Source organism: Heptranchias perlo, chromosome 1, assembly GCF_035084215.1.
Source record: "Heptranchias perlo isolate sHepPer1 chromosome 1, sHepPer1.hap1, whole genome shotgun sequence".
Taxonomy (NCBI): domain Eukaryota; kingdom Metazoa; phylum Chordata; class Chondrichthyes; order Hexanchiformes; family Hexanchidae; genus Heptranchias; species Heptranchias perlo.
This window is the reverse complement of record NC_090325.1, coordinates 101,442,930-101,466,630: the sequence shown is the minus strand read 5'-3', so window position 1 is coordinate 101,466,630 and position 23,701 is coordinate 101,442,930. Positions and strand designations below refer to the sequence as shown.

At 47.6% G+C, this 23,701-nt stretch overlaps 1 protein-coding gene across 4 annotated transcripts in view; it reads left to right on the top strand.

Annotated features, from left to right (window-relative positions):
* The window catches only part of stim2b (stromal interaction molecule 2b), a 164,399-nt gene that overhangs the window by 1,741 nt on the left and 138,957 nt on the right, over nt 1-23,701 (top strand). The window lies entirely within an intron of this gene.

Below are 23,701 nucleotides of genomic sequence, written 5' to 3'. Positions count from 1 at the left end.
TGTGCAATTGATGGGACTAAGTGAATGGGCAAAACTATGGCAGATGGAGTTCAATGTGGGAAAGTGTGAGGTCATCCACTTTGGACCTGAGAAAGACAAATCAGAATATTTCCTTAATGATGAGAGATTATGAACTGTGGAGGAGCAAAGGGATTTGGGTGCCCATGTATGCAAATCACTAAAAGCTAGTGCACAGGTACAAAAAGGCGAATGGAATTTGGCCTTTATTGCGAGGGGGCTAGAATTCAGAAGTGAGGCTTCAGTTGCACAGAGCCTCAGTCAGACCCCATATGGAGGACTGTGTTCAGTTTTGGGCACCAAATCTCAAATATATTGGCCTTGGAGGGGGTCCAGCGCAAATTCACCAGAATGATACCAGGGCTTAATGGGCTAAATTGCGAGGACATGTTGGGTAGAAAAAACCATGAATATAGCCAGACATGGTATGCTTATTAGTGCAGTGCTTAGCCTTTCTGCAAAGAACCAAGAAGGAAGTTGTGAAGTACCAGATCTCTGTACATTCATATGCAGGAATGGAGCTCTACTTGCAGTCTCCCCACTGTTGATGAGAATTTTACTGATTTCAGGAGAGTGGACAGGACAGTCAGCTTTTAACAGTCAGTAAAAAATAGAATGCTTATATAAGAGGCTGGCTTAGTTTCAGTGTTTTTCCTAGTTAAGGGCAGCTTTTGCACCAATAGTATTTTTATATCATGCTCTTGCATTGTTTTGGTTCTATACTTAAAATGCAAATAATCCAAAGCACTCAATACTTGACCCATACTGGCAGCAGCAGACTATACTTTAGAAACTACTGCACTAAAAATCTTGACATGGCACCAACTCCAAAGTTGCAGTGTAAAGAAAGCACAAATAAAAACTTCAGTGTGCGTGTGACAGTGCAGTTTATGTGCATTTGCTTCCTCTCTCATTTGCCTAATACATTTCCATCTACCATGATGCATACTGGCAAGGTAAACGGTAATAATTTTCTTTTAACTTTTCCAGAACAGTTGATGGAACAAGCTAACGAGATGGTTGGTAGAATAATAATTAGTGTGTGGTGTGTCAACTGGTGATTCAGGTGACATTGTAAACCAATGTTATTAAATAACACTTCGTTGAGCACCGCTTTCCTGAGCAACCTAATGTTTGACGGCCATACTCAGGAATAGCCTAACTTTGAATGCCACAGAAGGATGGAATAGGAGTCTGTGGTTTCCTAAACATTGACTTTCTGGTTGCAAATGTGTCACCTGGACAGTTGCCAAGTGGGGGCCAGGCATTTACTCTCAAGACCCAGAAAGAACAAAACAACATGATCAGTAGATTAATACATGCAATCTTTTTGTTTTTCTCTCTTTGCACCAATTTTCTTTCCTCCTGAAATGCCTTGATTCTTTCCCGGAGGACAGTTCCACACGTGTTGGTGGTCCTCCAGTACTTCACCCATGTGAAGATTCTTCATTGTATGTGACAGGATGCTCCTTGTCAGTTTAGCTCAGTTGGTAGCACCCTTTAAGACAGCAGGTTATGGGTTGAAGTTCCACTCTAGTACTTGAGCACATAATCTAGACTGACATTTCAATGCAGCACTGAGGGAATGCATTTTCAGAGGTGCCTTAAAAGTATATTTGATTCTCAATGTGTCGCTATTCAAAGATGAGTGGGCAGTTCTCCTGTTGTTCTAGCTAACATCTGTCTTTCAACCAACTCCACTGAAAAATAGATTAACAGGTGACATCTCATTTGTGGGACCTTGTGTGCAAATTGGCAGCCATAACAACAGTGACTATACTTCTAAAGCAATTCATTGGATTTGAAATAATTTGGGTAGTCTTGAGGATATGAACAATGCTATATTAAATTGAAGATCTTGCTCTTTCTATCCTTTATCTCTCTCATTTCCCTTTCTCTGTTTTTCTTTTTCTTCTCTTTTCTCTTTCTTTTCTTTCTGTCACTGTCACTTTCTTTTTTTTCCATTGCAAACAACAACATCCATCAATATAGTGTTTTTACCATGGTTGTCGTCCCAATGTGTTTCACAGAGGAGAGGCCGATACCGAGCAATAGTAGAAGAGTTAGTAGAGACTGAAAGCATGGTTAAAAAGATAGATTTGGAGAAGGTGGAGAGAGAAACCAGAGATTTAGGGAGGGATTTTTTTTAAGAAGAGAGTAGGGCTGAGGTGGCTGAAAGCTCTGGCACCAAAGGTGGAGCAATGCTTTGGAGACCAGAGGCAGATGACTGAAGGGTATCGGCTGTTATGTGGGGCTGTAGCAGGTTGCAGAGATAGGGTGGAGCAAGGACACGGATGAGGACAATGAATTTGATTTTAATGCACTTTGTGAGATAGGGAGCCAAGAAAAGGTCAGTGAGAACAAGGGCCATAGATGAGAGGGCCTTAGGGAGGACAGGATGAGAACGGTGCAGTTTTGGACGAGTTAGCAACATAGGAACAGGAGTAGGCCATTCAGCCCCTCGTGCCTGCTCCGCCATTTGATAAGATCATGGCTGATCTGTGATCTAACTCCATATACCTGCCTTTGGCCCGTATCCCTTCATACCTTTGGTTGCCAAAAAGCTATCTATCTCAGATTTAAATTTAGCAATTGAGCTAGTATCAATTGCCGTTTGCAGAAGAGAGTTCCAAACTTCTACCACCCTTTGTGTGTAGAAATGTTTTCTAATCTCACTCCTGAAAGGTCTGGCTCTAATTTTTAGACTGTGCCCACTTCTCCTAGAATCCCCAACCAGCGGAAATAGCTTCTCTATCCACCCTATCTGTTCCCCTTAATATCTTCTAAACTTCGATCAGATCACCCCTTAACCTTCGAAACTCCAGAGAATACAACCCCAATTTGTGTAATCTCTCCTCGTAACTTAACCCTTGAGGTCCGGGTATCATTCTAGTAAACCGACGCTGCACTCCCTCCAAGGCCAATATGTCCTTCTGAAGGTGCGGTGCCCAGAACTGCTCACAGTACTCCAGGTGCGGTCTAACCAGGGTTTTGTATAGCTGCAGCATAACTTCTGCCCCCTTGTACTCTAGTCCTCTAGATATGAAGGCCAACATTCCATTTGCCTTCTTGATTATTTTCTGCACCTGTTCATGACACTTCAATGATCTATGTACCTGAACCCCTAAGTCCCTTTGGACATCCACTGTTTTTAACTTTTTACCATTTAGAAAGAACCCTGTTCTATCCTTTTTTGATCCAAAGTGGATGACCTCACATTTGTCTACATTGAATTCCATTTGCCACAGTTTTGCCCATTCACCTAATCTGTCAACATCCCGTTGTAATTTTATGTTTTCATCTACACTGCTTACAATGCCACCAATCTTTGTGTCATCGGCAAACTTAGATATGAGACTTTCCATGCCTTCATCTAAGTCGTTAATAAATATTGTGAATAATTGAGGCCCCAAGACAGATCCCTGCGGGATTCCACTAGTCACATCCTGCCAATGTGAGTACCTTCCCATTATCCCTACTCTCTGTCGCCTTTTGCTCAGCCAACTTCCTAACCAAGTCCGCACTTTTCCTTCGATTGCATGGGCTTCTATCTTAGCTAACAGTCTCTTATGTGGGACCTTATCAAATGCCTTCTGGAAGTCCATATAAATAACATCCATTGACATTCCCCTGTCCACTACTTTAGTCACTTCTTCAAAAAATTCAATCAGGTTTGTCAGGCACAACCTACCTTTCACAAATCCATGCTGGTTCTCTCTGATTAACTGAAAATTCTCGAGGTGTTCAGTCACCCTATCCTTAATTATAGACTCCAGCATTTTCCCCACAACAGATGTTAGGCTAACTGGTCTATAATTCCCCGGGTTCCCTCTCTCTCCTTTCTTAAAAAGCAGAGTGACATGTGCAATTTTCCAATCTAGAGGGACAGTTCCTGAATCTCGAGAACTTTGAAAGATTATAGTTAGGGCATCCGCAATGTGCTCACCTACTTCCTTTAAAACCCTGGGATGGAAACCATCTGGTCCTGGGGATTTGTCACTCTTTAGTGCTATTATTTTCTTCATTACTGTTGCTTTACTTATGTTAATTTTATCGAGTCCCTGTCCCCGATTCAGTATAAGTTTTCTTGGGATTTCCGACATGCTATCCTCTTTTTCGACTGTAAATACTGACACAAAGTAATTGTTCAACATGTCCGCCATTTCCCCATTGTCAATGACAGTATCCCCACTTTCAGTTTTTAAGGGGCCAACACTGCTCCTGACCACCCTCTTTTTCCTAATATAACTATAAAAGTTCTTTGTATTGGTTTTGATATCCCTTGCGAGTTTCTTTTCATACTCTCGCTTTTTGTAGCCCTTACTATCTGTTTTGTGAATATCATTTGGGGGTGCGCAGGGGGCTGACGAGAAGGATGTTGTGGGTATATTTGACTGCAGGGGACATTAAAGCACTCTCTGGCCTTCTGATTTTGACCTCCTTTGCATCTGCTCTCTCCTTCCACTCCATCCCTGATACCAGGGTTGAGAGACTTCAGTTATGTGGAGAGACTAGAGAAGCTGAGATTGTTCTCCTTCGAGCAGAGAAGGTTAAGGGGAGATTTAACACAGGTGTTCAAAATTATGAAGGGTTTTGATAGAGTAAATAAGGAGAAACTTTCCACTGGTGGGAGGGTCGATAACCAGAGGACACATATTTAAGATAATTGGCAAAAGAATCGGGGGAGATGAGAATTTTTATTATGCAGTGAGTTGTCATCATCTGGAATGCACTGCCTAAAAGGGTGGTGGAAACAGATTTAATAGTAACTTTCAAAAGGGAATTGGATTTATACTTGAAAAGGAACACATTTTAGGGCTATAAGGAAAGAGCAGGGGAATGGGACTAATTGGATAGCTCTTTCAAAGCACCGCCACAGGTGCGATGGGCCGAATGGCCACCTGTGCTGTATGATTCTATCTTTAACTGCATCGGCTTCAGCCTTCTTGGTTCCATCCTCTGAAATGCTGTACTTAAACCCTTCAGCCTTGTTTTCTTTCTCCCCTTCTTCAGTAGCCTTCTCAAAAGCCAACTCTACGATCATGTCTTCTATTGTCTCCAGTTCTTATCTCACTACAGCTCAGTGTCCTTTGTGAAGTGCTTTGGAACTCTATTACAATAAAGGTGCTAAATATGTGGAAGATATTATTGCAATGACTTAGCTGAGAAGTCCTTTTTATTTGTTCTTATGATGCTGTGCTCTGCTTTTTAATGGGTGTTCATTTCTATTTTTGTTCTTATTCGTTCATGGGATGTGGGCATCACTGGTGAGGCCAGCATTTCTTGCCCATCCCTAATTGCCCTTGAGAAGGTGGTGGTGAGCCGCCTTCTTGAACCGCTGCAGTCCGTGTGCTGAAGGTTCTCCCACAGTGCTGTTAGGAAGGGAGTTGCAGGATTTTGACCCAGCAACGATGAAGGAACAGCGATACATTTCCAAGTCGGGATGGTGTGTGACTTGGAGGGGAACGTGCAGGTGCTGTTGTTCCCATGTGCCTGCTGCTCTTGTCCTTCTAAGTGGTAGAGGTCGCGGGTTTGGGAGGTGCTGTCGAAGAAGCCTTGGCGGGTTGCTGCAGTGCATCCTGTGGATGGTACACACTGTAGCCACAGTGCACAGGTGGTGAAGGAAGTGAATGTTTAGGGTGGTGGATGGGGTGCCAATCAAGCGGGCTGCTTTGTCCTGGATGGTGTCAAGCTTCTTGAGTGTTGTTGGAGCTGCACTCATCCAGGCAAGTGGAGAGTATTCCATCACACTCCTGGCTTGTGCCTTGTAGATGGTGGAAAGGCTTTGGGGAGTCAGGAGGTGAGTCACTCGCCACAGAATACCCAGCCTCTGACCTGCTCTTGTAGCCACAGTATTTATATGGCTGGTCCAGTTAAGTTTCTGGTCAGTGGTGACCCCCAGGATGTTGATAGTGGGGGATTCGACGATGTAATGCCGTTGAATGTCAAGGGGAGGTGGTTAGACTCTCTCTTGTTGGAGATGGTCATTGCCTGGCACTTATCTGGCGTGAATGCTACTTACTGTCTGTTCCTTACTGGACAGTTAAAGTAGAGGTGGAATACAGATTTGTCAACATTAAATGGCTGGGCAGGATGTAAATAGAGGCATATGGAGCAGCAGGCATGCTAAGGGCCAAGAGTGAAGGGAAAGTGGGCCATTAGGAACCCTTGGGCTGCATTATGGATACTACTGAAATAAATCAAGACAGCAGAGCCCAAGTGATTTACAGCGCCATTTGAACAATGAGGTTGTGTTAGATGTTTGTCATTTCTGTCTATATCTGTTGTTTGGATCTGCTTTGTGTAGGGCGACATTATGTAATAAAAAAACACAAGGCCGGGTGCTCCTTAGTGTCCGGGGTATAGAATTTAACAAACCTCAATGCTGCATAGAACATGGCGGTTGCCATGATGGTAGGATCATGGAAATACCATGCCAACAAAGGCATGTGCCGGCAATTTTCTGACATTGTGCTTCTGACAGGAGGCCTCGCCTGCTGGCAACCCCTGTTATTAAATTTTACTGTACACCACAATTTTATGGTCATTAATTTTAAATGATTAGAAAATCATGTGCAGCGTATGCATGAATTTCGAATATGCGCTCCCGGCGGCCAAGGCGTCCCATTGGGACCACAGAGTCAGAAAATTAAATCTCTAGTCTAGTTTGTTTAAAGTAGGGCTGACAACCTTCTGATGCTGAAGCACTAGTGGTTTTGTGGACTACAAAGCTACTTTTGTTTAAGAACCATCATACAACTCTGATGTGTTCCAGCACACTTGGATCATTGTGTTGTGTGTAACATTAGTTAGGTATCTTTGAGTTTTGCTTGATTTGCTTTTGGGGGGCAAGAAGAAAATTTGCATAACACTTCTCAGGCGATTAGATGCGATGGCTGGAATCCATGATGGAATGGATTATTCATGGTTTGTGGAGGATAGAGGCTCAGTGGGCAGGATTGACCTTCTTTTGTCTTGTCATCTTATGCTCTTATCATGAGGCAAGATAGAAGATTGAGTTACACTCCTTCATGGAATAGCAAGAGGATATGACTTTCTTCAGTGTGTTACCAGTATATTGATGTTTAGGGCTGGTATCTATTTTTAAAATTAATTTTAATCATCAGTTTATTCAGATATTCTGTTGTTTTAGATTACTTAGAGTATTTTTATCGTTAAGTGAAATCATTTCAATACATTAATTTTTGGAGTTTTTAATGTTTGCAATACAGGTTATTAATTGCCATTAACTTGATAAATTTATTTTCATAATTTCATCTAAAAAAATGTATTTACTATTTTGATCATGCACAAAACTTCTCACTTTACCGTGCAGTGGCATTGCATTGTAGTCGGTGCAAATTTTCAGTACGTTGGGTAAGTACACACAAGGAACTGAAATCTATCATCTGAAAACTCATTTAATAAAAAACTTGCCTTACCACAAAAAAGGGATCAATCTAAAAGTAACCGACATTGATATATAATTGCTATAGTACAGTAGTGCGCATGGAACTGCAGTTTTACTAGTCTGCAGTAAGACATTTAGAGGCAGTAACTGCTCGGCAGAAACTGCTCCTGAGCCTCTCAAAGTTTATTAGGACTCCCTTGTAATGTATGGAGAAGTTAAGTATGTAGGTGTGTTGTGTTATACAGTAGGGACGTTAAATTGGGCTGTGTAGCGCCCATTGTTTCGGCACAACAGGCCTCTCTGACATCGAAGACGCCATCTTGGTACAGGAGTTAGTGCAGGCTATCCCCTCATGCCGTGGCTCATGACACCGGTCAGGAACCGATGCACACGTGCACAGCAGGCCTATAATGAGAACCATGCTGCCCCATGCAACATCGTGGAGCACACCATAGGCCTCCTCAAACAATGCTTCCGCTGCCTGGGCCGGTTTAAAGGAGCCCTGCAGTACTCCTCTGAACGGGTGGGCAGATTTGTGGTGATATGCTGCATGCTGCCATCATGAGGGACCAGCCTTTGCCACCAGTGATTGGAGAAGACCCTGAGCCAGAGGTGGAAGAGGCTGAGGAGCAGGAGGGGGCGGAGCCGGAAGAGGAAGTGGAGGAAGACGCAAGGGTGGAACAGGAACCACACGCCTTGTCTGCAAGGGCTCTGCGTGCTCGCCTGATCCGTGCCCACTATCAATAATGTGAACTACATCCCCCAACTCACCAACAGTCCTACACTCCCCACCTTTCCGCTCCCACAAGACAATCAAATTACCCTCCATCTGATTACACATTGGTGTCCCTCTCAGCTCATTACATAAATAAAAACCACCACCAAATGCAAAATCAAAGTCTCATTTATCAATGAATAAATTAAATTATGCAAACGTAACAGTACCTATCCTCCTATGAGATGCTTCCCCAGTGGCTGGAGCATGGACAGTGGGAGGCTGTTGACCTTCAATGGAGGAGCGTGCAGATGGCCTTGGAGGACGACCTCGAGCAGTTCTGGGCCAAGAGGGCCCGGCTTTAGACTGCACCATCGCAGCATGGGCTGCAGCAGTCTGGCCGGGCTGGCCTATAGGCGGCAACAACAGAGGCATTGGCGGAGTGGCAGGGGTGGGAGCAGGAAGGCTGTCGTCCTGAGAGAAGACAGCAGGTCCAACTGCCATGGTGCTACTGCCACTCTCCCAGAGCGGCGCCTCAGCAATCCTGGTGATCAGCTGGAGAATGGATTGCTGGAGTGCTGTGACACCCTGGAAGCCCTGTTCCACAGTGGTCCCCAGACCCACGATAGCAGCAGTCTGAGCTCCAAATGCATCAGTCAAACCTTGGATGGCAGATGTTTGTGCTGTAATGGAAGCTGTGACATCAGCCGTCAGACGCTGCATCTTGGTGGGTTCCACAGGTGTGCTGATGGAGGTGACCACCCATTCCATGTTGAAAGGGATTGGCTCCAAGCTCTGCGTAAAGCCCTGTGCCAATTTGGAGCTAGACTCCTCCATGTCCTTTCTCATTGTGCGCAGGCTTTCTGGCAGGTTTTCCAGTGCCCCAAGCATTTGGTGGTGTACGCCCATCAGCCTTTTTCCGTAGCCTGGCCCATCAAAGTCCTCATCTGACTCCTCTGCAGCAGAACTGGTGAGCGACCTCTCCCTCTGGTGAGCTGGCACCTGTGGCATTTGTTCCCCCCTGCCCAGGCTCCTGCGCACTTGTGTTCGGTGTCTCACCACGTGCAGATCCCTCCTCTAACCTAACCTCTAAAGGATGCGCAGTGTCAGTCTCTGAGCTGGTGGAAGCAAGTGTCAGATTGAGTGACGGTGTGGCTTCAGTGTCCCCCTACTCCTCCTCCTCGGACGGTGCCACCACGTGTTCTTGGGCATTTGCAATGACAAAGGGAAACAGGTTGAGTTGTGGAGCGGAGAGAAGAGCAAGTAAGACATGCAGGCCGACAGCATTTGCAGCACGTGAGTCAGAAAAGATTATGGGAGCAGGGAGATGTGGAGAAGGAGTATTAGATATGCAGAGACCCCCTTCATCGGGACCTCCAGCACGGCATGTTGTGACGGCTGCAGCGACGGCCCGCCCAATGATCCTAAGCACTGTCTCCTCTGGGGGGTGAGGACATGTAAACGTGCCCATCCACCCTCAGGTCCCTCCTGCTGCTGGATGTTATGCGCCACTTTCTCCTGCAAGACAGAGGACAGTGTGTCAGTGAGTCTCCTGCAAGGTGTGTGGGTAATGTGCCTGTCATGGTCGAACAGCTGCCAATTTGTGTGACTTGTGAGTGCTAGTTGTGTGGCCTGTGAGTGCTGGTTGTGTGGCCTGCAAGTGGTATTATGTGCAGGTGAGATGCAGCATGCCGAGTGCAGCATTGTGTATGGATGGGCAGTGTTTGTTGGTGGCTGGGTGACGGGGAATGTGATGCGTGGAGCAGTGGTGCAATTGGTAGGATGTGCCAATTAACACTTGCATTCACTCACCTTGATCACTCGCGTCAAATCATTGAACTAGTTTTGGCACTGCGTGGTGCAATGCTCCTGGCATTTACTTCCTGCGCCACAGCCTGCCAATGCCTGTGGAGTTGCAGTCTGGAGGGTCTCCTGCCACCCTGCGCGTACACGTTAGCCCTCCTTTCGTCCACCCCTTCCACCAAGGCCTCCACAGCATCTGAGCAGCGTGGAGCCCTCTCTCGTGCTGGTCCTGCTATCTTCGTGGCCATCTTTCCCTTCTCCAAGTAAGCTGTGTACCTGCCATTTGAAATGTGCACCTGCACCTTTAAGAGGTGCAGGCTGCTGATGACGTGCGCTGTGCCCGCCCCATTTCCAACTTCCTCATTTTTCGAGCAGCTTTTCAGCAGCGCGGGTAGCGCTGGCTGCACAGAGGTATCATGATAATTAGCAGGCAGCATGAAGTTCATATGATGCTTGTGTAGGGTCCATTCGCGGGGTACCAGTGCATCACGCTACCCCCGCCTGAAAACGGCCCTGAACAAATTTCTCCCCCTAGGTGTCTACGAACACTGTGTTATTAGCACAGTTGGTTGTGTGAAGTGATTCTATAAAATACAAGCAGAGCTATTTTAAAAGTTTCTATTTTTCCCCACTTAACAAATCATATACAAATTATGAATGTGTTGCACCCTTGTTCTGGTATTCAGGAGACTTTGTGCAAGCTTGCAAATTTATAGAGCATTATGCCTGAACAATTGGACACCCTGGGCTGTTAATACAAGGGCGTCTGCTTGATGTTTGTGAGTGAATTGGGTGGCTGTTCCCTTGAAAATTAAGTGCAGAGGACCAAGGCTTATAATGGCCTGAAGTGCTCAGCATGCCCTATTGTGGGGGCTAGGGCTAATGTACAAACCGTGTTTTATGCTCATTAGGCTCTCGACTTTTATTTAAATTACTCGACTGCTCTGTAGTGCCTGAACAGCTGCACAGCATTCCTGAGGCTAGGTCATCTCTAAATTTAAAAACAAATTTGGGCACCTTCACCCTTTGACATTGGTGCTTCCCCCGATGCCCTCCTGCCAGGCAGCCAAAAACGCTTCACTGGCTGTTGCTGCCCAATAATGCAGGCTTGGTGCTCTCGGCGCATCGTGACAGAGCATTGCTTGGAGCAGCAGTATATTATTAAATGAGCTGACCACGTGTTATGGTTCGAGATCGGCTCTTTCCATGTGCATACGCGCAGAGTGCCACAACACCTCCAGCAAGGGCAACCTTCCACGGGGACTGCACGATTAGCTTCTTATCTAAATAAGATAACAGTGTGACAGTTGCCACGTTCATTGGCCCTGTATACTGTTTTGTGCCAGAAGTATTGTAGAAATTACCGGCCAATTACCGCCCCATCAGTCTACTCTCAATCATCAGCAAAGTGATGGAAGGTGTCGTCGACAGTGCTATCAAGCGGCACTTACTCACCAATAACCTGCTCTCACCGATGCTCAGTTGGGGTTCCGCCAGGACCACTTGGCTCCAGACCTCATTACAGCCTTGGTCCAAACGTGGACAAAAGAGCTGAATTCCAGAGGTGAGGTGAGAGTGACTGCCCTTTTCATCAATGCAGCATTTGACTGAGTGTGACACCAAGGAGCCCTAGTAAAATCGAAGTCAATGGGAATTGGGGAAAACTCTCCAGCGGCTGGAGTCACACCTAGCACAAAGGAAGATGGTAGTGGTTGTTGGAGGCCAATCATCTCAGCCCCAGGACATTGTTGCAGGAGTTCCACAGGGCAGTGTCCCCTAGGCCCAACCATCTTCAGCTGCTTCATCAATGACCTTCCCTCCATCATAAGGTCAGAAATGGGGATGTTCGCTGATGATTGCACAGTGTTCAGTTCCATTCGCAACCCCTCCGATAATGAAGCAGTCCGTTGTCAGCATGCAGCAAGACCTGAATAACATCCAGGCTTGGGCTCATAAGTGGCAAGTAACATTCGTGCCAGGCAATGACCATCTCCAACAAGGGAGAGTCTAACCACCTCCCCTTGACGTTCAACGGCATTACCATCGCCGAATCCCCCACCATCAACATCCTGGGGGGTCACCATTGACCAGAAACTTAACTGGACCAGCCACATAAATACTGTGGCTACAAGAGCAGGTCAGAGGCTGGGTATTCTGTGGCGAGTGACTCACCTCCTGACTCCCCGAAGCCTTTCTACCATCTACAAGGCACAAGTCAGGAGTGTGATGGAATACTCTCCACTTGCCTGGATGAGTGCAGCTCCAACAACACTCAAGAAGCTCGACACCATCCAGGACAAAGCAGCCTGCTTGATTGGCACCCCATCCACCACCCTAAACATTCACTCCCTTCACCACCGGCACACCATGGCTGCAGTGTGTACTATCCACAGGATGCACTGCAGCAACTCACCAAGGCTTCTTCGACAGCACCTCCCAAACCCACGACCTCTACCACCTAGAAGGACAAGAGCAGCAGGCACATGGGAACACCACCACCTGCACGTTCCCCTCCAAGTCACACACTATCCCAACTTGGAAATATATCGCCGTTCCTTCATCGTCGCTGAGTCAAAATCCTGGAACTCCCTATCTAACAGCACTGTGGGAGAACCTTCACCACACGGACTACAGCAGTTCAAGAAGGCGGCTCAACACCACCTTCTCAAGGGCAATTAGGGATGGGCAATAAATGCTGGCCTCGCTAGCGACGCCCACATCCCATGAACAAATAAAAAAAAAGAAAAGGGAAAATGTCCTCCTTATAACTGACCAGTTACAAAAAGATTCTATAATGTCTTAGAGGAAGAATTATTGTACACAATGGCACCTGCAGCAATATGAACATTATACAACGCAGGAAATTTAATGTTCTTATTTTTTTTTCTGTAAAGTGTAACTGTTACAAATAATTCCCACCATAACTGATGATAATACAGAGATAGTACTATACAATAGGAAATAATGGGTATTCCTCATCTTGGGATAACTAACCTGCACACAGTCAAATCCACTTGCTTATTACACAGATTTTATTTTGTTTCCCTTCCTCTCTTGATGGGTGCTAATTCTTGCTGAAACTCTGACTACAGTTGACTATGGGTCCACGGATGCTGGGAGCCCTCTGGTACCACGACTAGATAGTGAATGTCATCAGGCTGTTTTACTGTTGACGGCATCCTACCTGGCTGATTCTGCCCTTGCCGATTTCCATTCCATTTTCTACCAGAAGTCAGTGGATATTGAGCGGAAACCCAGCTGATTTCTCCCTCCTTCCCCCCCCTTTCACCCATTCCGGTAATGTTGAGGAATTTTGGGTCTAACTGCTGCCTCGGTGGGACCAGCTAAATCAGAACAGAAGGGCAATCAAAATTGAGGCCACATGGTCTACAGAACTTAGTGGTATCTATCATTAGATCATTAGGCCATTGGATCAAATCCACTTGTATTGCCAACCTGATGTAAAGAAGTATTTACCAAGACTTAGTTCCCAGTTGAATGATTGCTGTGGTCTTTGCAGATCTGTGTAAGTCTTCAGCTTGTTTTTGGTTAACTGTTTTGTTTATAGTCGTTTCCAGTGGAGATAGTGTGTGAAATTTTAAAACCCCAAACCAGGAACTAGTTTAAATTAATTAATATTCTCACCTGTTCACTCCCCTCCTCTCCCCTTCACCCACATCCTGAGGCGATTTCTCAGTTGGTGGAAGAAACATGGCCTGAGGTGACTTCTGTATTGTTTTTCTATTTTTTTGTACTTGCTCACATCTTGCCTCTGTGTTTCCTTCTTATTGCACGGTCATAATCGTGAATTCAACATATGGGGGTGTAGTGGGGACGTGAACCATATGATAACGCTCTGTGGAACTGTGGGTTGAACACCAATGCACAGCTAAGCACTGTCTTCATTCCTATTAACTGAATTTTAAAATGCACTTTGAATTTTTAAATGTGTGTTCTTGTCATCATGGTGCTGGATGTTAACGCTGGGGAAAGGGTAAAATTCAACGTTGGCGGTAGTGGACTAGTTGTGGATTTCCATTGGAAAGGAAAATTGGAAAGTATATAACAGGCGGCCGATCCGTATCTGCTCGTTTTAACCCCCCCCCCCCATCCAAAATTGAATTTTACGCCCATAGTGTCAGCATCAAGTACTCCCATGGCAAAATGCATAGTAAAGCACTCTGTACTGTGCCCAGTATGCCTAGGACTAACCTCAAAGGAACAACTGAAAACTGCACCAGTGTGAACTTCCCCATTTCCCATATCATTGAGATTGCTGCTTTGTGCCACATTTGTTTGCACCGTGGATCTGTGTCCGCTAGGAACCCGTTTTGAGATTGCCTGAACTCATTTCATGTAGGGCCTTTACAGCTGGTGAAGAGAGGAGACTCAACTCCTCAGCCTAGAAGTGATTTGAAACCAGGTTCTAGAGATGAAAGAGCATTCGTGCTTTGTCCCAATTAGTTGAATAACTATCGCTGTAAATTACCCTTAAATGAATAATGTTTTGCTCAGATTACACTCTGTCATGTTTTAGCCCAATTTCACTCAGTCCTCTCCAATTAAACCTGATATGTTTTAAGCTGCAGTTTTGGTATAACATGAAAGTAATAATCACATGAAACTGTTTATAGTTCATAAAACGATGTTACATTTAAGAAATAATAAACCAACAAATTCTTATTAGCACATTTTTGAATTCCTGATTACTATTGCTAAAACCCCACCCCGCCACGATCTCCGACCCCCCCCCCCCACCCCGCCACGATCTCCGACCCCCCCCACCCCGCCACGATCTCCGACCCCCCCCACCCCGCCACGATCTCCGACCCCCCCCCACCCCGCCACGATCTCCGACCCCCCCCACCCCGCCACGATCTCTGACCCCCCCCCACCCCGCCACGATCTCCGACCCCCCCCCACCCCGCCACGATCTCCGACCCCCCCCCACCCCGCCACGATCTCCGACCCCCCCCCACCCCGCCACGATCTCCGACCCCCCCCCACCCCGCCACGATCTCCGACCCCCCCCACCCCGCCACGATCTCCGACCCCCCCCACCCCGCCACGATCTCCGACCCCCCCCACCCCGCCACGATCTCCGACCCCCCCCACCCCGCCACGATCTCCGACCCCCCCCCACCCCGCCACGATCTCCGACCCCCCCCCACCCCGCCACGACGATCTCCGACCCCCCCCACCCCGCCACGATCTCCGACCCCCCCCACCCCGCCACGATCTCCGACCCCCCCCCACCCCGCCACGATCTCCGACCCCCCCCCACCCCGCCACGATCTCCGACCCCCCCCCCACCCCGCCACGATCTCCGACCCCCCCCCACCCCGCCACGATCTCCGACCCCGCCACGATCTCCGACCCCCCCCACCCCGCCACGATCTCCGACCCCCTCCACCCCGCAACGATCTCCGACCCCCTCCACCCCGCCACGATCTCCGACCCCCCCCACCCCGCCACGATCTCCGATCCCCCCCCACCCCGCCACGATCTCCGACCCCCCCCACCCCGCCACGATCTCCGACCCCCCCCACCCCGCCACGATCTCCGACCCCCCCCACCCCGCCACGATCTCCGACCCCCCCCACCCCGCCACGATCTCCGACCCCCCCCACCCCGCCACGATCTCCGACCCCCCCCACCCCGCCACGATCTCCGACCCCCCCCACCCCGCCACGATCTCCGACCCCCCCCACCCCGCCACGATCTACGACCCCCCCCCACCCCGCCACGATCTCCGACCCCCCCCCACCCCGCCACGATCTCCGACCCCCCCCACCCCGCCACGATCTCCGACCCCCCCCACCCCGCCACGATCTCCGACCCCCCCCACCCCGCCACGATCTCCGACCCCCCCCCACCCCCCGCCACGATCTCCGACCCCCCCCCACCCCCCGCCACGATCTCCGACCCCCCCCCACCCCGCCACGATCTCCGACCCCCCCCACCCCGCCACGATCTCCGACCCCCCCCACCCCGCCACGATCTCCGACCCCCCCCACCCCGCCCACGATCTCCGACCCCCCCCACCCCGCCACGATCTCCGACCCCCCCCACCCCGCCACGATCTCCGACCCCCCCCACCCGCACGATCTCCGACCCCCCCCACCCCGCCACGATCTCCGACCCCCCCCACCCCGCCACGATCTCCGACCCCCCCCCCCCGCCACGATCTCCGACCCCCCCCACCCCGCCACGATCTCCGACCCCCCCCACCCCGCCACGATCTCCGACCCCCCCACCCCCGCCACGATCTCCGACCCCCCCCACCCCGCCACGATCTCCGACCCCCCCCCACCCCGCCACGATCTCCGACCCCCCCCCACCCCGCCACGATCTCCGACCCCCCCCACCCCCGCCACGATCTCCGACCCCCCCCCACCCCGCCACGATCTCCGACCCCCCCCCACCCCGCCACGATCTCCGACCCCCCCCCCCCACACCCCGCCACGATCTCCGACCCCCCCCCCCCCACCCCGCCACGATCTCCGACCCCCCCCCCCCACCCGCCACGATCTCCGACCCCCCCCCCACCCCGCCACGATCTCCGACCCCCCCCCCACCCCGCCACGATCTCCGACCCCCCCCCCACCCCGCCACGATCTCCGACCCCCCCCCCCCCCGCCACGATCTCCGACCCCCCCCCCACCCCGCCACGATCTCCGACCCCCCCCCCCCCACCCCCGCCACGATCTCCGACCCCCGCCACGATCTCCGACCCCCGCCACGATCTCCGACCCCCGCCACGATCTCCGACCCCCGCCACGATCTCCGACCCCCCGCCACGATCTCCGACCCCCGCCACGATCTCCGACCCCCGCCACGATCTCCGACCCCGCCACGATCTCCGACCCCCGCCACGATCTCCGACCCCCGCCACGATCTCCCGACCCCCGCCACGATCTCCGACCCCCCCCCCCCCCCACCCCGCCACGATCTCCGACCCCCCCCCCCCCCCACCCCGCCACGATCTCCGACCCCCCCCCACCCCGCCACCACGATGTCTGACCCCGCGCTCTGTTCCCGGCTAGACGTTAAAATTCATCCCAATCTCTCCAGCTGCCATGGAGGAGATTGGAGGAGCCATTTGCTGTTTTTTAAAACTTTATCCTCCGTCGCTCTTTATTAAATGTGAAGCTGCTTTAAGATTCCATGTCCACAGTAACTGGAGCCAAATGCAGATCTCCAACCTTCACTTTTCATGCAAATGATTGTTACTTCGTGCTAAATGTTCCCCAGTGTTGAGGATTTTTTTTGCTTCGCAATGAAGTCAACAAACAGATCTCCCACAGGCAAATTGTGTACGTGCACTGAACAGCTTTGTCAGAATTTATATCTGCTTCCTTGTTGTGGTCACTCACCTTTACCTTTTCATGACTTGTTTCACATGACTTGCTTCACAACTGCAGTGCATATACCCCATTAGGCCTCACACACCTTGTTTTTTTAATTGATTGGAATCATACTGAGATACTGCATTCAGTGTTGGTTACTCTGAAATACTTGCATGTAGTTAAGTGGAGCCTAGGCCTATTGTTAATAGAAAATATATAGTAAAAACATTAGATCAAAAGTTGAATAAGAGTTGCATGAGTTGTTCAAGTTTACCTTTGAGGTTCTGTATTATAGAGTTTTTAATCTCTCACTATTCTTAATAAAGTATATAAATAAATTCTGGTTTGAGAAGCGATGGCAGGGCAGGTGGTGTGTCGTAACTGCAGCATGTGGGAGTTCGTGGAGAGCAGCTTCACCATACGAACGTACGAATTAAGAGCAGGAGTAGGCCATTCGGCTCCTTGAGCCTGCTCTGCCATTTGATAAAATCATGGCTAACCTGATTGTGACCTCAACCCTACTTTCCCGTCTACCTACTATAACCTTTGATTCCCTTGTTAATCAGGAATCTATCCAACTCAGCCTTAAAAATATTCAATGACCCTGCCCCCACCGCACTCTGGGGAAGGGAGTTCCACAGACTCGTGACCCTCAGAGAAAAAAAATTCTCCTTATCTCCTTATTTTTAAACTGCGGTCCCTAGTTCTAGTCTCTCCCACAAGGGGAAACATCTCAGCATCTACCTCTTCAAGTCCCCTCAAGATCTTATATGTTTCAATAAGATCACCTCTCATTCTTCTAAACTCCAGTGTATACAGGCCCAACTTGTCCAACCTTTCCTCATAAGATAACCGCCTCATCCCAGGAATCAGTCGAGTGAACCTTCTCTGAACCGCTTCTAAAGCATTAATGTCCTTTCTTAAATAAGGAGACCAAAACTGCACACCGTATTCTAAATGTGGTCTCACCAATGCCCTGTACAACTGTAGCAAAACATCTCCATTTTTATTTTCCAATTCCCTTGCAATAAATGACAACATTCCATTTGGCTTCCTAATCACTTGCTGTACCTGCATACTAAGTTTTTGTGATTCATGTACTAGGACATCCAGATCCCTCTGTACCTCAGAGTTCTGCAATCTCTCTCCATTTAAATAATATACTGCTTTTCTATTCCTCCTGCCAAAGTGGACAAGTTCACATTTTCCCACATTATACTCCATCTGCCAAATTTTTGCTCACTCACTTAACCTATCTAAATCCCTTGGCAGACTCCTTATGTCCTCTTCACAACTTACTTTCCCTACCTACCTTTGTGTCATCAGCAAATTTAGCAACCGTACATTCGGTCCCTTCACCCAAGTCATTGATATAGATTGTAAATAGTTGAGGCCCCAGCACTGATCCCTGTGGCACTCCACTCGTTACATCTTGCCAACCTGAAAATGACCCATTTATGCCTACTCTCTTTCTTGTTAGCTAACCAATCCTTTATCCATGCTAATATGTTACCCCCACATCATGAGCTCTTATTTTGTGTAGTAATCTTTGATGTGGCACCTTGTCAAATGTAGCTCGAGGAGCTTCAACTCAGACTTGTTGAGCTGGAGTTCGAGGTGCAGACATTGGGATGCGATGGCAAACATTTAAAGAAATATTTCAATATTCTCAACAATTATACATTCCATAGAGAAATAAAAACTCCATGGGAAAAGTGATCCACCTGTGGCTAACTAAAGAAGTTAAGGAGAGTATTAGATTGAAAGAAGAGGCCTATAATGTTGCCATAAGAGTGATAATCCTGAGGATTGGGAGAGTTTTAGAAACCAACAAAGGACGACCAAAAAATTGATAAAAAGGGAGAAAATAGAATATGAAAGTAAACTAGCAAGAAATATAAAAACAGATTGTAAGAGCTTCTACAAGAATGTAAAAAGGAAGAGAGTAGAAAAAGTAAACGTTGGTCCCTTAAAGGCTGAGACAGGAGAAATTATAATGGGGAATCAGGAAATAGCAGATGCATTAAACAAATATTTTCCATCTGTCTTCACAGTAGAAGACACAAAAAGCATACCAAAAATAGTGGGGAACCAGGGGATAAATGAGAGTGAGGAACTTAAAACAATTAATATCACTAGAGAAGAAGTACTGGACAAACTAATGGAACTAAAAGCCAACAAATCCCCTGGACCTGATGGCCTACATCCTAGAGTTCTAAAAGAGGCGGCTGCAGAGATAGCGGATGCATTGGTTATGATCTTCCAAAATTCTCCAGATTCTGGAACAGTCCCAGTGGACTGGAAGGTAGCAAATGTTACCCCGCTATTCAAGAAGGAAGTAAGAAAATCATAACGTGATTAGGCAGAGTCAATGTGGTTTTATGTAAGGGAAATCGTGTTTGACAAATTTATCAGAGTTTTTTGAGGATGTAACTAGCAGGGTAGATAAAGGAGAACCAGTGGATGTAGCATATTTGGATTTTCAAAAGGCACTTGATAATGTGCCACATAAAAGGTTGTTACACAAGGTAAGGGCTCATGGGGTTGGGGGTAATATATTAGCATGGATAGAGGATTGGTTAAAGGACAGAAAACACAGAGTAGGGATAAACGGGTCATTCTCAGGTTGGCAGGCTGTAACTAGTGAGGTGCCGCAAGGATCGGTGCTTGGGCCTCAGCTATTTACAATCTATATTAATGACATAGATGAAGGGACCGAGTGTAATGTATCCAAGTTTGCTGACGATACAAAGCTAAATGGGAAAGTAAGCTTTGAGGAGGACACAAAGAATCTGCAAAGGGATATAGACAGGTTAAGTGATTGGGCAAGAAGGTGGCAGATGGAGTATAATGTGGGGAAATGTGAGGTTGTTCACTTTGGTAGGAAGAATAGAAAAACAGAGTATTTTTTAAATGATAAACTATTAAATGTTGGTGTTCAGAGAGACTTGGGTATCCTCATACAAGAAACAGAAAAGTTAGCATGCAGGTACAGCAGACAATTAGGAAAGCAAATGGCATGTTGGCCTTTATTGCAAGGGGGTTGAAGTACAAGATTAAGGAAGTCTTACTATAATTGTACAAGACTTCGGTAAGACCTCACCTTGAGTACTGTGTACAGTTTTGGTCTCCTTATCTAAGAGAGGATATACTTGCCTTGGAGGCGGTGCAGCGAAGGTTCACCAGATTAATTCCTGGGATGAGAGTTGTCCCATGAAGAGAGGTTGAGTAGAATTGAGAGAGGTCAAGTAGAAGTTGAGTTGGGCCTATACTCTCTGGAATTTAGAAGAATGAGAGGTGATCTAATTGAAACATGTAAGATTATGAGGGGGCTTGATAGGGTAAATGCTGAGAAAATGTTTTCCCTGGCTAGAGAGTCTAGAAATAAGGGGCATAGTTGCAGGGTAAGGGGTCAGCCATTCAAGACTGAAATGAGAAGGAATTTTTTCATGCAGAGGATTGTGAATCTTTGGAATTCTCTACCCCAGAGGCTGTGGATGCTGAGTCGTTGAATATATTCAAGGCTGAGATGTATAGATTTTTGGACTCCAGGGAATCAAGGGAAAGTGGATTGGGTGGGAAAGTGGATTGGGTGGGAAAGTGGATTGAGGTCGAAGATCAGCCGTGATCTGATTGAATGGCAGAGCAGGCTCGAGGGGCTGTATAGCCTGCTCCTGCTCCTATTTCTTATGTTCTACCTTGTATAAGAAAGGACCACGGTGTAAGAACATCACCCATAACATTCTGACTCAGAGGCGAGTGCTACCACTGAGTCACACTGACACTGTGCACTGCCTGAACACAGACCCAAACGTAGATGACAGGAGTAGTGAGGCCATTTAGCCTAACTCTTTCTATCATTTACTTTTGGGTGTATGTTCCGGCCATGCATGATGTCAGTTTGATTCAGAGGCAGCACTCTCACCTATGAGTCAGAATGTTGTGGGTTCAAACTCTACCTTTGACCTTTGTTACACTTTGTGATTAGAATTATGTAGCTCAGACATGAATCTAGAAATTACCATTTACGATAGGATGCGTTTATTGATGACTCCATTGCTGGCAGTGACTGCTGCAATTGACAAGACGGTCCAACGCGAACATGCGCGCTTTTGAAAACCCATGTTGTCTATTTCATCATCATCTCCGTTATTAAAGGTACCGAGACTTTATTTACTGTGCATGATTGACTTTTCTACATTGAGTTAATCATTGGCTCACGTTGTAATGTCTCAATCGTGCGTAGAGATGGGATACGTTTTTTTACAGAGCGAAAATAAAACTCTGAAAGCGAGAACTATACTAAGATGAGTGAACATTACAGGCAGCGATGGACTTCGGACCAGAAAATCATTTACATGTTTAGAGGACAATAACACTGGGTGCTAACTCCTCTCACATCCCGGACAAGGCAGACCCCGGGTTGTAGTGTGAGGGACCAGGGTATAGTCACGTTGTGCGCCATTTGTTCGGCCTATCAAAGACTTCATGCCTCTTTCTGCCAGGAAGGAAATTTCTTGTCTCCTTACATCTACATAAAAAGTAGATGTGTAGTGGTCAAACAGATAAACGTATGTATCTGAAGGTTAGAATGGCACGAGGTTTCAGAATGCCCCCTAAGTAACTACTGTCTGCTTCAGCCCTGTAAAGGGTCTTGGTGTTTCAAGTTGTCTTGTTGATATTCTCCAGAAATTGCTTGTTTTTGCAAATCTCTCAAGGAAACTGCCTTGTAGATGGTGGAAAGGCTTTGGGGAGTCAGGAGGTGAGTCACTCGCTGCAGAATACCCAGCCTCTGACCTGCTCTCGTAGCCACAGTATTTATGTGGCTGGTCCAGTTAAGTTTCTGGTCAGTGGTGACCCCCAGGATGTTGATGGTGGGGGATTCGGTGATGGTAATGCCGTTGAATGTCAAGGGGAGGTGGTTAGACTCTCTCTCTTGTTGGAGATGGTCATTGCCTGGCACTTGTCTGCGCGAATGTTACTTGCCACTTATGAGCCCAAGCCTGGATGTTGTCCAGGTCTTGCTGCATGCGGGCTCGGACTGCTTCGTTATTTGAGGGATTGCGAATGGAACTGAACACTGTGCAATCATCAGCGAACATCCCCATTTCTGACCTTATGATGGAGGGAAGGTCATTGATGAAGCAGGTGAAGATGGTTGGGCCTAGACATTACAACGTGAGCCAATGATTGACTTTTGCTACATTGAATTACTCATGCATGATAAATGAAGTCCCTGAACCTCTAACAATGGAGACCCTGTTGGAATTGACAACGTAGGTTTCCAAAAGCGTGCATGCGCACGTCAGACCGCGTTGTCAATTTTGACAATCATTGTCGGCCGTGGCATTGTCACTCAACGCATCCGTCCATAAAATGTTCATTACAGTAGTTCTGATGGTTTCTTGCTCTTCATCTTTGCACAACCTGTCTCTCAAAAAAAATTAAATATTTTGATATTAACTACGTGAAAGAGGTATTAATACAAGAAACTTTGGATATTGATCCAGTAAATTTAAGATGCTCCCTGTCCTCCCGGATGTTTTCTTTGGAGGTTCACCCTCCATCCTTCTAATCAAAGTGCACCTTCCAGTACAGCCTAATCGCGCTAAAACATCTGCACATGTGCGATTTGGCGAGCCAACGTTCTTGAGGGTTTTGGACTGTGGGCGCCCTGTAATTTACATTATCTGTTCTATTTTGTATCTGTGTAAAAATATTTTGTATCTGTCTTCACGGTAGAAGACACAAAAAGCATACCAGAAATAGTGAGTAACCAAGGGTCTAATGAGAGTGAGGAACTTAAAGTAATTAATATCAGTAGAGGGAAAAAGTACTGGAGAAACGAATGGGACTAAAAGCTGATAAATCCCCTGGACCTGATGGCCTACATCCGAGGGTTCTAAGAGAGGTGGCTGCGGAGATAGTGGATGCATTGGTTTTGATCTTCCAAAATTCCTTTGATTATAAAACAGTCCCAGCAGATTGGAAGGTAGCAAATGTAACCCCGCTGTTCAAGAAAGGATGTGGAGATGCCGGTGATGGACTGGGGTTAACAATTGAAAACAATTTTACAACACCAAGTTATAGTCCAACGATTTTATTTTTAATCCCACAAGCTTTCGGGGGCGAAGGATTCAAAATTGTCATCTCCACACCGCCTGAGGAAGGGGAAAGCCCCCGAAAGCTTGTGGGATTAAAAATAAAATCGTTGGACTATAACTTGGTGTTGTAAAATTGTTTTCAAGAAAGGAGGGAGAGAGAAAACAGGAAACTACAGGCCAGTTAGCCTGACATCAGTCGTCCGGAAAATGCTGGAATCCATCATTAAGGAAGTGGTAACAGGGCACTTAGAAAATCATAATCTGCTTTGGCAGAGTCAACATGGTTTTATGAAAAGCTTGT